Genomic DNA, 13,999 nt, shown 5'->3' with positions numbered 1-13,999 from the left:
GAAGAGAAAAGGAGAAGTAGTGCACTTTGTTGAAACTTTCTGAGACATGGAGATGTTAACCCACTTACCCTACTTCATGCCAAGAGTGGGGCCAGAATCCTTAGGTCTTAACTATGAGATATTTCTCTGTGTCATACTACCTCCTATTGTCATTCAACTGCTTACAAATCCGAGATGATTCCTCACTACCTAAAAGGGAAAGTCCAAACTCCTGAGTTGCCACATTGGGCCCCTTATTATCTGGGCCCGTTCAACTCTCCAATTGGTTCCTGGGCCAATTCTCAAAGAGAAGTAGCATAGAGCCCTTTCTTACCTTACTGCCCCCAAATGCCCTTGTCTCCATTTTCTCAACTATCTACCCCCCACCAAATTGAAAACATTTTACCACCTGTATACCCACCAGTGGATTCTACTGCTAACATTTTACTTTATTTATCACATATCTGTCCATTTATCCAATTCTCCATTGATTTATCAATCCACCTTATTTTTTAATGTATTTCGAAGAAAATTGAAGACATTAGTACATATCTTTCTCCCAGTATTTCTGTACATATATTATTAACAAGAGTTCAAATTTTTTGCAGCCTTTTTTTCTTTTGAGGTAAAATTTGCATACAGTGAAATACATAAATCATAAAAGAACATTTACTGCATTTTGACAAATGCACATCCCTCTGTAACCCAAACCCCTATCAAGATATAGAATATTACCTTCACCCCAAATCTTCCTTAATGCCCCTTCCCAGTTAATCCCACTCCCACGATATTCTTGAGAGAACCAACATGGATTAGTTGTATCTTTTCTAGAGATTTATATAAATAGAATAATATACCATGTGTAGCCTTTGAGTATGGCATCTTTCACAGCATAATGATTTTGAAATTCAGCTGTGTTATACTGGATAATATTCCATTGTATTTGTATTGTATTCACCAGTTGATGGGCATATGGATTGTTTCTGGTTTGTGGCTATATTGAATAAAGCTGCTATGAACATTGGTATATAAATCTTTCATGGGCATCTTTTCATTTCTTTTGGGTAGATACCTAGAAGTAGAACTGTTATGTCATACATTAAGATGTATATTTAACCATATAAGAAACTGCCAAAACTGTGTCAAAAGAAGTTGTCCCCTTTTACACTCCAGAAGTATGTAAAAGTTCCAGTTATTCCACATCCTCACCAATAGTTGATACTTTCTTTTTTTTTTTTACTTTTATTTTAGTCATTCTAGTAGATGTGTAGTGGTTTTAACTTGCAATTCACTGATGATTAATGATGCTGAGGTTTTTTTTCATGTTTTCATTAGCCATTCATCTTCTTTTGTGAAGTGTCTGTTCAAATGTTTTGTGTATTTTTAAATTGGGTTATTCATTTTTTATTATTGAGTTGTTGGAGTTCTTTACATATCCTGGATACCAGTCTTTTGTCAAATGTGTGATTTGCAAAATTTTCTCCCAGTCTACAGTTTGCCTATGATTTTCTTGACAGTGTTTTTGGTGAGCAGACATTTTAAATTTTGATAAAGTCTAATTTAGTTTTTCTTTTCTTTTTTGGCTATTGCTCTCAGTGACTTGTTTAAGAAATCTTTGCTTAACCCCTAGTCATATTTTCCTATATTTTCTGCTAAGAGCTTTATAATTTTAAATTTTACATTTAAACTTATGATTTATCTCAAATTATTTTTTGTGTATGGTATAAAGAAGGGTTGAGGTTTAGTTTTTCATATGAATATTCAATTATTTTTGTACCATTTGTTGAAAATACTTCCATTTCCTGCATTGGTTTGCTTTGGTTTCTTATCTTTTTATTGTCATCTGTCTTATTTAGAAAAGTAAGTATTTAAAGCTCATTGAATTTTCACAAATGGAACATTCTTATTTAACCAGCCTCATATCCCAGCAACCATATCACTACCAGCATCCCAGATATCCCTTTTGTGCCAACTTACAGTTACAACCTCTTTTTCTGCTGCAGTGGAAACCACTCTCTTGATGTCTAATATCACAGATTAATTTTGCCTATTTTTATACCATATGCAAATGAATCATATATTGTGTACTCTTTTGTGTCTAGCTTCTTTCTCAGCATTATGTTTATGAGAGTCATCCATGTTGTGTATAGCAATAGTTCATTCATTTTCATAGCTACATATTATTTTATTGAATGAACATCCTACATGGACATGGACATTTAGGTTGTTTCCAGTGTTTAGTTATAAGGAATGGTGCTGCTATGAACATGTCTTTGGTTGCACATATCTATGCATTTCTGTTAGATGTATACTTAAAAAGTGGAACTACTAGGTGATAAAGCCTGCACATCTTCATATTTTAGTAGATGTTGCCAAACAGTTTTCTTAAGTGATTATTTCACTATGCACTCTCACTAGTAGTTGCTCCACATTTTTAACAACACTTACTATTGTTTATATATTTCACTTTATTCTGGTACAAATAACATTGCAGTTTTAATTTTATTTCCTTGGTTAAAAGGTTGAGTACCTTAAACATTTATTTATCATCTTGCAATTGTCATCTTGTTACTTGTGACCATTATGGTGGGTGACTTACCTCTCTTTTTACTTATTAAAAATCTATTTTACCTTCTAGGTCCAGCTCAAATGCCACCTCTTTGATGCAGTTTGCTCCATACCCTAAGCCGGGGGTGGGGAACCTTTTTTTCTGTCAAGGGCTATTTGGATATTTATAACATCACTCGCGGGCCATACAAAATTATCAACTTAAAAATTAGCTATGAAAAAAGCTCCTAGATTTATGAAACTTTGAGTCCCACCTGTGGTTGCCTTGGCAGGGCCAGACCAAATGATTTTGCAGGCTGTATACCTCTTGTGGGCCGGACATTCCTCACCCTTGCTAAGCCATAAAAGTGAATGCTCATAGCACTGTACTCCATTATAAATTTCACTTTTATTGGACATCTATTTTTATTCATTACTGGGTTAAACTGTTTGTTAGAGCAACTCCAGCTTTGTGTCATAGGAACCAACTCTTTGTAAATTACCTCCCTTACTAGACTGGTAGTTCTTCAAAAGCAGAAACTCCACCTTATTTAATTCTGTACACCCTTCTGCATTCACTATTGCCACACTTACAGAGTGACAAGCACATATTGGGCATTTAATAAACATTTGTTGAATTAAATGCTTGTTGTTGCATACATGACATATATTATTTTAGCTCTGCATAAGGCGAATGGTTGATATTGCTGAATTAATATTAAGACATTTTGTACAGAAAGGATTAAATCAAGTCAATGAAAGTTCTTCCATAGCCTTAAGGCTCAGAACTAGACCTTGGATTCATTTTCCAAGGCTGGAAAGACAGAAGCTAGTTTTCTTAGGCCTCTAACATGTTCCTAGAATGTCAGCTTCATGGTGAGAGATATTTTTATCTCCAGTATCTAGAAGAGTGCCCTACACATAGTGGGCATTTAATAAACATTTGTTTAATAATTGGTTTTCAAGTAAATGATAAGAAAGTCAACAAAGTGGCCTGAGCCTCCACCTTCTATGCTATCCTTCTCTGATATTTAAAATGCTCTATTAGTGGCTGCTTCCTTCAAGTTATTCTTTTTCAAAAGACCAGTCCCAAAGACAGTTTACTCAATTAACCTTTTACATGTGTATTGTGATTGGCTCTTTACAACTTCATATCCACTATTCCTTTTGAATTGTACAGTAATTTTCTGAAGTAGACATTTCTGAGATTATCAAGCCCGTTTATCAAAGAGGAAATTGAAGCTCAGATAGGTGGCATTTCCCCCCTAAGTTACTCATCTAAAAAGTGAAAAAACCAAGACTTGAACCTAGGTTTCCTTTTCTCCATCCAGAAATTTTTCATCACAAAATAATTTGTCAAATTGGTGAGGGTGGGAGTATTTGAAGAACCTGGGGATGCAAATGGAGTTAGAAAGAACCAGGGAGAACACTATAAGCAGGGAGAAGAATCCTGAAGGGAGAGGTATAAAGAGACTGTTGAAGATGAGTCTGGTTGTGGCTGGTCTGCCCTCTCCCTAATCATTGCCTCAGGAGCCCTAGTTTCAGCAGAGGGTGCCAAGCCTGGTACCTACATCAATGGAGCTTCCTCAAGATGAACACTTCCCTGGTTGGACAAAGTACAATCCACGGGGTACTTCTGGAAGAAACAATATGTCAAGCCCTTTTCCTATTAGAAGATTTAGTTTTAGGGGTTAGGAGATTTTGAGGGGTATTAGGGGGGTACAAGGATGGTGGTAAAAAGTAGTCTTCAAGTCCCTGACAGCCAATCAGCAAGAAAATCCCTTTGTCTAGATTTCTGGGGAAGCATCACATGTGTGAAGGGGTGGAAGTGGGTCCTCCATTTCTTATCCAACTAGGGAAAGCCAAATAGAGCTACCAAAATCAGACAATACTGGTCAGTTAAAGACCCATTTCCAACACTTCTTTTTTGAAATGCCTCATGAATGAGTTTGGACAGGGAAGGAGATTGGGAGGGGCTGCAGCCCAGAGCTCAGTACTCTTGGAGTTGAGTTTCTGGCCACATTCATTTTGTTCATTCCTATTTGAAGGGTGGGTTCTGTGTTTGCATATGAGATGAAGGAGAGGGGAAAGGAAAGGGCATGTGTGAAAAATATTAGTGATTTTTCAAAAAGCAAAGAAATTTATGACCAAGGCCTTTGTGTGGCATTAGATTGCCAAACTCGGACTTTGAAGGGTGTTTAACACCTGTCAGTCTCCGTGGTTGAGAAGAGAAAATTGAGCCTTTGGAGTAAGGCTGCTGAACTTGTGTAGGAAATGCTTGTACCCATTCTCCTCCCCTTTTCAGTCCCATCAAGCCTTTCTTTGTGCTCTTGCAGCACTGTTTTCCACATCCGAACACTCTAATCAGCTGTTTACCGAGCTCTTTCATCTATTAGAATGTGAGCTCCTCTCTGTGTCCTCAAGAACATGATAGGTACTCTATAATTTCACACTGCATGTATGAGCAAATAAGACCAGATTTTGGAAGATGGGACCTCACAAGAACTTGGCCCAGAAAGACATAGGAAATCATTGTAACTCACAATTGTCTTGGTTTTCCTGAACCACACCTTTTGTACTAGTCCCAATTCATTAAACAAATGATTTTTTTCCTTCTTCCTCTATTCCTTCCTTCTCTCTTTCTTTCCTATAGGACACTCTAGATGGTAGGGAGTGGGGTTTCCTAATACCCTAGGAATAATCTGGTACAATGAAAAGAACAAAGGGCTGGGAGTTGGTAAACTTGAATTTAAGTCTCAGCTCTGTCACTGTCACTGAGTGACTTTGGGTGAACTTCTTATCTCTTCTGGATCTCTTAGTGTCTTTATCTGACAATAGAATAAACTAGGATAAGTAATGTCACAACTGTGCTCTTTGGTGTCATTTTCCAAAGCGCAATACAAGCACATGAGACAACTTTAGGTGTTACCAGAAACAAATGTTAAATTCCAATAACTGTGGATGTATTTTAATATGAACTAGAAAAAAAATATGCTTAGGGCATTAAATCTATGATATTACATAAAATGAGGCTGACTTTATTTAAGAAAAAGAGTCAATATTAGCACATTGGCTGGTAAATATAGTAAAAATTATATAGGTACTCTAGGTGTGACTGAAAGTTGGACAACACTGTCTTAGAATTCTGAGGCATCTTTACAGCACAGGGTTGGGCCCAGGACCCTTCACTGTCAACCCTCACCACTATCCTTTAACCAAAAGAGTTGTACCTATCATTTGAAGAAAAACAACAGCAACAACAAAAAGAGAAGCTCTGGCCCAGGTAATCCCCAAAGGCCCTCACAGTACTGATATTCTAAGATTCTAAATCACAACAGCCAGACCTGACTTGATGGGTAACTTGATGACTACATCTAAGTCGGGCGATTTGAGAAGCTGCCCACTTTCCTGCAGTGCACTTCAGGCTCCAAGGCAAAGCCATGGGAAGAAATTTGGAAGCTGTCATTCCACTTATATGTGAACTCTAAAGAACATAATGGAGAAACAAGATGGCGGCATAGGTAGCAGCTGTTCCCGCAGCTTCCCACAACCACATCAAAATTAAACTAAAATACAGAACAACCATCACTCAGAGCCTCCTGAAATCTGGCTGAACAGAAGCCCTACAAACAGGGAACTGAAGAAGCACTGAGACCGGTAGGAGGGGTGGGGACGCAGGCTGATCGGGGCTGAATACTGGAGACACGGCCAAGGGCCCAAACCCGGTGCCATGGTTTAAACTCGGGAGGGACATCTCAGGGTAGAGGCTTCTTAGAAGAGTGAGGGGTCCCAGCCCCACAGCAGGCCCCCTGCCCAGGGCTTCAGGGCCAGGAAGAGACATCCCCACAACTCTGGGCTGTGAAACCAGAGGGGACTGTTGCTGAGGGTTGTGGAGGCTAAGCAGCTCCAAGCTCTCCTCTTAGAGGACCCAGACATGGACTCACTCAGATGCATTCCCTCTGAGCCCCAGTGCCAGGCAGCAGCTTAAAAGGAAACTGGGACATTTGGGGAGGAACTAAGTTGCCTGAAATCAGGATGAGAGGTGGAGAGGCAGCTTTCTCCCAGGCAGAAGAGCTGGCAGAGGCCATTGCTACTCCCCACACAGCCTGCAGGCATGCACCACATTTGAATCACCAACATCTGACTCACACCTTTGGCCCCGCCCAGGTGATTCCTGGAGGCCTCACCCCTCCCTACCTGCAGGCTCGTCCAAGCCATTTCCAGTGGCTTTTCTATGCAAGTGGCCTCTTGAGCCTCATGCTTAGGACTTTCCTAAAATCTCTCAAACAAGCAGCAGCGTGCCCCATATGGCTTCATAAGTGGCCCCAGGCCTGGCACTAGTGGCAGCCTGCATTGGTTCATAGCTGGGCCTCTCCTGGACACCTCCAAGCTCAGCATAAGTAGCAGCCATCTACTGTTTGCTGTGCAGCTCGCGCCGGCTGGCCCTGGGCAAGGCACTGACACAGACTGACTTTGCACCTCCCGGGAGGCCCCAGAGACAGTGTATGTGGTGGTCAGACTTGACCACGCTGGATTACAACCCTACCACATCCACCAGTGACACACTCAAGGGGCACACTTGGTGATCACCAAAGCTCCACTAAAGTAAATCCTGCTCCATAGGGGTGTCTCCAGCACAGCAGCTCTTTGGCTTTAGTTGCAGCTGGTCCTCATAGCTGATTGGTCAGGAGGTCAATTCCTCCCAGTGACACCAACAGCAACCTAGGCTCAACTACAACAGGACAGTGCACACAGCCCACACAAGGGAACACCTAAAAGGTCCAGCTCAGGTGACCAGGGAGGCTGAGCTACTGGACCCTACAGGACACCTACTACACAAAGTCACTCTACAAATTCCAGGAGACTTAGCTGCTCTACCTAATACATAGAAACAAACACCTGGAAGCAGCCAAAATGTGGAGGCAAAGAAACATGTCACAAAGGAAAACACAGAAGAAATCTCTGGAAGAGGAACTAAATGAAATAGATCCAAGCAAGCTAACAGATAGAGAGTTCAGAATAATTGTTATAAGGATGTTTAAGCATACTATTAGGGAAATAACAGAAAATCGATAACATAATAAAGTACCAATTTGAAATGAAGGCTACATGAACTGAAATGAAGAATAATTTACAGCGAATCAACAGTAGAGTAGAGGATGCTGAGAGTCAAATCAGCAATTTGGAACATGAGGAAACAAAAAACACCCAACCAGAAGAGCAAAAAGAAAAAATCCAGAAATATGAAGATAGTATAAGGAGCTTCTGGGACAACTTCAAGGGCCCCAATATTCATATTATTGGGGATGCCAGAAGGGGAAGAAAGAGACCAAGAAATTGAAAACCTATTTGAAAAAATAATTACAGAAAACTTCCCCTACCTGGGGAAAGAAATAGACTTACAAGTCCAGGAAGCACAGAGGGTCCCAAACAAGAGGAACCCAAAGAGGCCCACACCAAGACACATCATCATTAAAATGCCAAAGGTTAAAGGAAAAAAGAATCTTAAAAGCAGCAAGAGAAAAGCAGTTAGTTACCTAGAATGGAACACCTATATGACTGTCAACTGATTTCTCAAAGAAACCTTGCAGGCCAAAAGGGAGTGGCAAGAAATATTCAGTGATGGAAAACATGGAACTTCAACCAAGATTCCTCTACCCAGCAAAGCTATCATTTAGAATTGAAGGTCGGATAAAAATCTTCACAGATAAGAAAAAGCTAAAGGAGTTCATCACCACCAGACCAGCACTACAGGAAAATTGAAGGGTTTTCTTTAAGAAGAAGCTAATGAACAAAAGAATCTGACGAACGAAACAGACCCAGAGACATTGATGCATGCAACAGACGATCATACCTCAGAGGAAAGAGGGAAGGGGGGTGAAGGGTGGGAAAAGATTAACCAAAGGAGTTATATGCATATATGCATAACCTATGGACACAGTCAATAATGGGGTGAAGGCCTGGGGAGGGAGTGGGAGCAAAGTGGAGGGAGTAAACTGGGGGGGGGGGGAATGGGACACCTGTAATACTCTCAACAATAAAGATAAATTAAAAAAAAAAAATGACAGCAGTCTATACACACACACTCACAAAGAACATAATAAACCGATGAACAAAATAGTTTCAGTGACATAGAAGCACAGAACAGACTGACGAATCTCAGAGGAAAAGCAGGGGTGGATGAGTGGGTGGAAGGGGAGAGATTAACCAAAGAATTTATATGCATATATGTATAACCCATGGACACAGACAATAGTGTGGTGAAGAACTGAGGTGGGGGGTAGATGCAGGGTAGATGGGGTCAACGACAAATAAAGGGAACAACTATAACACTTTCAACAATAAAGAGAAATTAAAAAAAAAGTTATTGGGGTGGGGAGGGCAACAATAGTCTCCAAAGTTCAGCTGCCCTCTGGTGGCCATAGATATCAATGTGTATGGATAGAGAGTTCCTTTTGGCCTGGATTGTCATCTATTCAGAGCAGCCCAGTTCCAGATCACCGTGGTTCTCGACAAGTCTCAAAGACTGTTGATTTGGGGGAATTGGAGTGGGAATAAACCTGTCTTTATAGGCTATCTACCTTGTTCAGTCCAAGAGCAGAATGATAGAAAAAGGTTCAGTAAATCCTGGGCTAACTCAAAATTCATACCAATTTGCTTGACTTCCAAGTCCCTCTCGAGAAGGATCTATTGGCGACTGACCAAGCTCATCTTCCAATCCTGACATGTAGTCTCAAAAGCAGCTTCCTAGTCAAAGAAATAACTGCTTGTTACTTAAGCAGCGCCAAGAGAGGCCTGGGAAGGATTTAACACCTTCCTCCATGATTTCCCTGTTTTCACACATACATGATATTGACAATTGGTGTTTTCTCAAATTTATGCAATGTGTTTTACAAACACAGTTTAAAGAAAAGTACCCCAGACCTCTCCTCTACCAGTCCCTTCTACCACCCTTAAAAACTGCCTATTTGGAAATTCTGAAGGCACTTCAGCCTCAGGCTACATGTAACATTCATAACTGTTTATTTTGGCAAGCATAGTGGTTTAAAAATCAGGGTATATCAGTCACTGAATATGGTGGAATAGGGAACTTCAGGTATACCACCCAAAAAGCAACTAATGAGCTATACAAACTGTCAAAATCAGCTTTGGAAAGACTCTGAAATCTAGTCAAAAACTACAACAGCAAGGGAAATTATACTATCAAGATTTGGTGAAAAAAGATGTTGCTTTGCAGTAAGAAAGTGCTGTGCTGTGGTGTTTTAAATCATTCAACTATCTTACCCCACACCCCAGATCAGCAGCAGCTGTGAGGATAGTAGCTGGCACAACTGGTACAAGTTGCTAGTGCCAAATGGAGCAATACAGACTTTACTGTTAAATAATTGCTTTAAAGGTCTCATCTCGCCTGTAAGCAACTTCAAGAATTGGCACAAAGGTTTCTTTTTGTTTTGCTTGACTCAACATGTTTACAGGGTTCAAGTGGCTTTCAGGGAGGTTACTGCCAAAAGCATCTAAAGACATAGGTATTGGTCGTAGCAGCCTGGGTCATGGTATAACACTTGAGACAAGCAGTAGACAGACTTAGAAGACTTGGAAGGAAGAGACAGGGAAGGAGTTATGTGTGGGTATAGGACTTTCTAAAACTTCTATGTATATTGGGGAGTCAAGAAACCCAAGCGCTTAAACAAGGAAGGACATATGTTTATGAAGGGCTGAGAAGACCCTAAGTTTCACTTCTACCTGGTCTGCAGGCTTGAAACATATTGAAAGTGAAAGTTAAGTCAGAGTTGTAAATGACCTAGCTAAGCATTGAAAGAGTGTTCCAACACAGAACCAACAAGTGGAGATTTGGATAGTTTTTTTTGTATGTGTGTGTTTTGTATTTTTTTTCTCTCCAGGCATTTAAGGTGACTGTCAAAGCACCAATTGACCATTAACACAGACTTTAGTGGCCACTCACAACAAAGAATTCAGATTTCATAAAGGCAGTTTAGAAAAAAGTGAGCACACAAGAAAACAACCCACAATAAGCAGCAGAAACAAACCTTGGGGAAAAGGAAGAATGTGGTTTCCAGAGTTGTCACATTATAATATTCAAAACTTCCAGTTTTAAAAAAAATTATGAGGCAGGCAAAGAAACCAGAAAATATGATCCATTTTCAGAGGGAAAATATTAATAGAAATTATTCATAAAGAAGGTCAGGCATTGGACTTACTCGACAAGGACTTTAAATTTATGGTCTTAATATGCTCAAATAGATAAAGGAAATCATGTACAAAGAATGAAAGAAAAACAGGAGAATTATATCTAAAAATATGTAGAATATCAATAAAGAAAGAGAAATTATAAAAAAGAACCAAACTGAAATTTCAGAGCTGAAAGTACAATCATTAAGATGAAAAAAAAAAAAAAATCACCAGAGGGGTTCAACAGAAGATTTAAGCAGCTATAAGAAAGAATCAGTGAACTGGGTGATAGGTCAATTAAGATTATCTAGCCTGAGGAGTATAAACAGAAAAGAATGAGGAAAAATAGTCTAAAAGACCTGTGGGATAACATCAAGAGTACTAATATGCACCCAGCTGGGTGTGACTTAGCGGTTGAGCATCGACCTAGGATCCAAGCCATCAGGGTTCGATCCCCAGTCAGGGATGTGCAGGAGGCAGCTGAGCAATGACTCTCTCATCATTAATGTTTCTATCTCTCTCTCTCCCTCTCTTTTCCTCTCTCTGAAGTCAATAAAGATCCATATATATATATATATATATATATATTTTTTTTTTTTTTTTAAAAAGAGTGCTAATATGCACATAATGAGATTCTCAGAAGGAAAGGAGAGAGAAGGGGGCAGAGAGAATATTTGAAAAAATAATGATCATAAATGTCCCAAATTTGAGGAATGGCAAGAATCTACACATCCAAGAAGCTCAACAATTCCAAGTAAGAAAACTTAGAGATCCACACTGGGACATATTATATTCAAAGTCCTCCCACAAAAAGGGCAGCAAGAGAGAGGTGACTGAACTTAAAAAAGGGATTCTCAACAACCAATTTCTCACAAGAAACAATGGAAGCCAGATGGCAATAAGATAACATATTCAAAGTGCTGAAAGGGGAAAAAATCAGCTAAGAATTCTATATTCAGCAACACTAACCTTCACGAATGAAAGAAAGACTTCCACTTTCTAGTACAGCATGTAAGGAACTTGGAAATCATCACTCACTCCATCCTAACAACAATTAAAAAGCTCAACAAATAAAAAATAAAAAAACTCTTCATAGAGCTATCAGAAAATCAAAGATGAAGGACAAACTGATGCCCCCCAAATTGGAGAGAAATACAGGCAGATACAGAGAATTACGTTTACCAGAACATAAACCCAAAGTAGAAGCCTCCATGGGAACCAGTACTGGAATAGGAAAACCTAAACTCTAATTGATGAATTGCTGGATGCTCATTGTGAACAAATATGAGAGTTAAAAACTCCAAGTAGTGTAGTCACAGAAGTGCTTCAACACTTCCGTGATTTTTACCTCCAGGAAACCTACCAGGTTCTCACAATGAGGACTAGAGAAAGATCTTGTGCTTCTAACAAGGGAATGGGAAAAGAAGCCATTTTGGAATATTCCCAGTACATTCTGTCCTTCAAATCAAGGCCAGACTTCCAAACTAGTTTACCTACTGGGGTTTTATCAGAGCCTACCCAACCTGGAGGAAGGGAAATATCTAATTCCAGCACACTCTGCACTTACTGACCCACATAAGGAGATGAAAAACAGAATCACTTGTAAAGTTTACAACCAGGGAGCACAGGCTCAATAAAAGACTGCGACCTAATTATAGATGCATAGAACGCTTTCCCTTTCCCCACACCTTACCACAATATCAATAAACCCTAATTTATGCCATTTCCTTTTACCAAGAACATCAAACCTGGGTTTCAAAAAAATTATAAGAGATACTAAATGGCAGAAAAACAGTTTGAAGAGAAGCCAGACAGAGGAAACATCAGAACCAGACTCTGATATGGCAGTCATTGGAATGATCATACTAGGATTAAAAATAACTATTATTAATCTGCTAAGGTCTCTATTTGGGTAAAGTAGACAAGATGAAAGAACAGATGGGTAATGTAAGCAAATAGATGGAAAAATCTAAAAAAGAATCAAAAGAGGGGTTTTTAAGATGGCGGCAGAGTAGGTAAACCTTTCTTTCACCTCCTCCCAGTACCACACTGGAAATAAAACTAAATTGGGGGACATTCACCTCAAATTACTAACTGATGACTAGTCGAAGAGGATACTTTTAACAAGGAAGGACAGAAACCACCTGGAGACTAATAGGAAGGGCAGGTCGCTAGAGGGGCTGGCCCAGCTTCTAAGGGCAGCAAGACAATAGTGAAGAGGGATATCTCTGCTGTGTGGGGGATTCTCCCTCAGAGGAGGGTGGCTAGGACCTAAAGCTGGGCTCCCAGACTGCAGCATCAAAGCTGAGAACAGCTGCTCATGTAACATCCAGCTGTGAAAGGTGTCTGGGCTTCTGGACACTGGGGAAAGCCAGAGCCAGTGAGAGATAAATCCACAATTTAAAAAAATCCAGAGCACAGGATTTTTGTTTGTAGCCACTCACCCAAGGCTTCAGTGGAGGGAGGGGGTTGTAGATAGGAATTGCCTGAGGAGAGGCTGGGGTGGGAAGCATTGGGACAGACATGGAACACCTGTAGCTGGAACACCTGGAATTGATTGTCCCTCTCCTCCCACCCTCACACAACAGCAGCCAAATTTCCTTAGAGGCACAGGCCTTTCCCAGAAACCACAGCTTGGCAAATGGCAAATACCTCAGCCTGGAAGGGGGAGATACAGCTTGCCCCACCCTGCATATTGACACCCTGATGAGGAAACAACAGCAAAAGCTAAGACAATCAGGGGGCATCAGCGACTGGCTTTTGGGTGGGGCCATCAACCACACTGTCTCACCAGAAAGCTGATATACTCCTGGCTTCCAGAAGATCCCACTGGACTGCCTACAAAGGCCTCTGCCCAACCAAGGGAAGGGAAATATTCAGGAACAGACTCAAAGGAGTGGTTTTGGGATGGGGAAGCACACCAATCATCTGCCCTGAAATCTGAATGGACCTCCCTTCATGGGAGATCCAGCGGTCCTATACTCCCACTTCAGACAAAAGCCCTTTCAGAAGCAGCCTTTTTAGTGACTAAGACTGACAACTTGCCTGCAGGTGGAGATGGTAAAATGCAGAGCTCAAAGAGCATTGAGACCCTTGCTGACCCATCCCTGGGCACTGTGCTGCTAACAAGCCAGGCCTAGAGTGCAGCTCAGCCCTTCCCATGTGTAGCCAAGTCCCGTGGGGACAAACACAAACTATGGATTGCTTGAAATTTTGACAGGTTGCTAAGAGCCAAAAGCAGACAGCTTCTGATAGTGGCTAGCACTGAAGGACTTCCCTGGAG

Source organism: Miniopterus natalensis, chromosome X, assembly GCF_054644295.1.
Source record: "Miniopterus natalensis isolate mMinNat1 chromosome X, mMinNat1.hap1, whole genome shotgun sequence".
In the NCBI taxonomy this organism is placed as follows: domain Eukaryota; kingdom Metazoa; phylum Chordata; class Mammalia; order Chiroptera; family Miniopteridae; genus Miniopterus; species Miniopterus natalensis.
Note: the sequence above shows the minus strand (reverse complement) of the source record.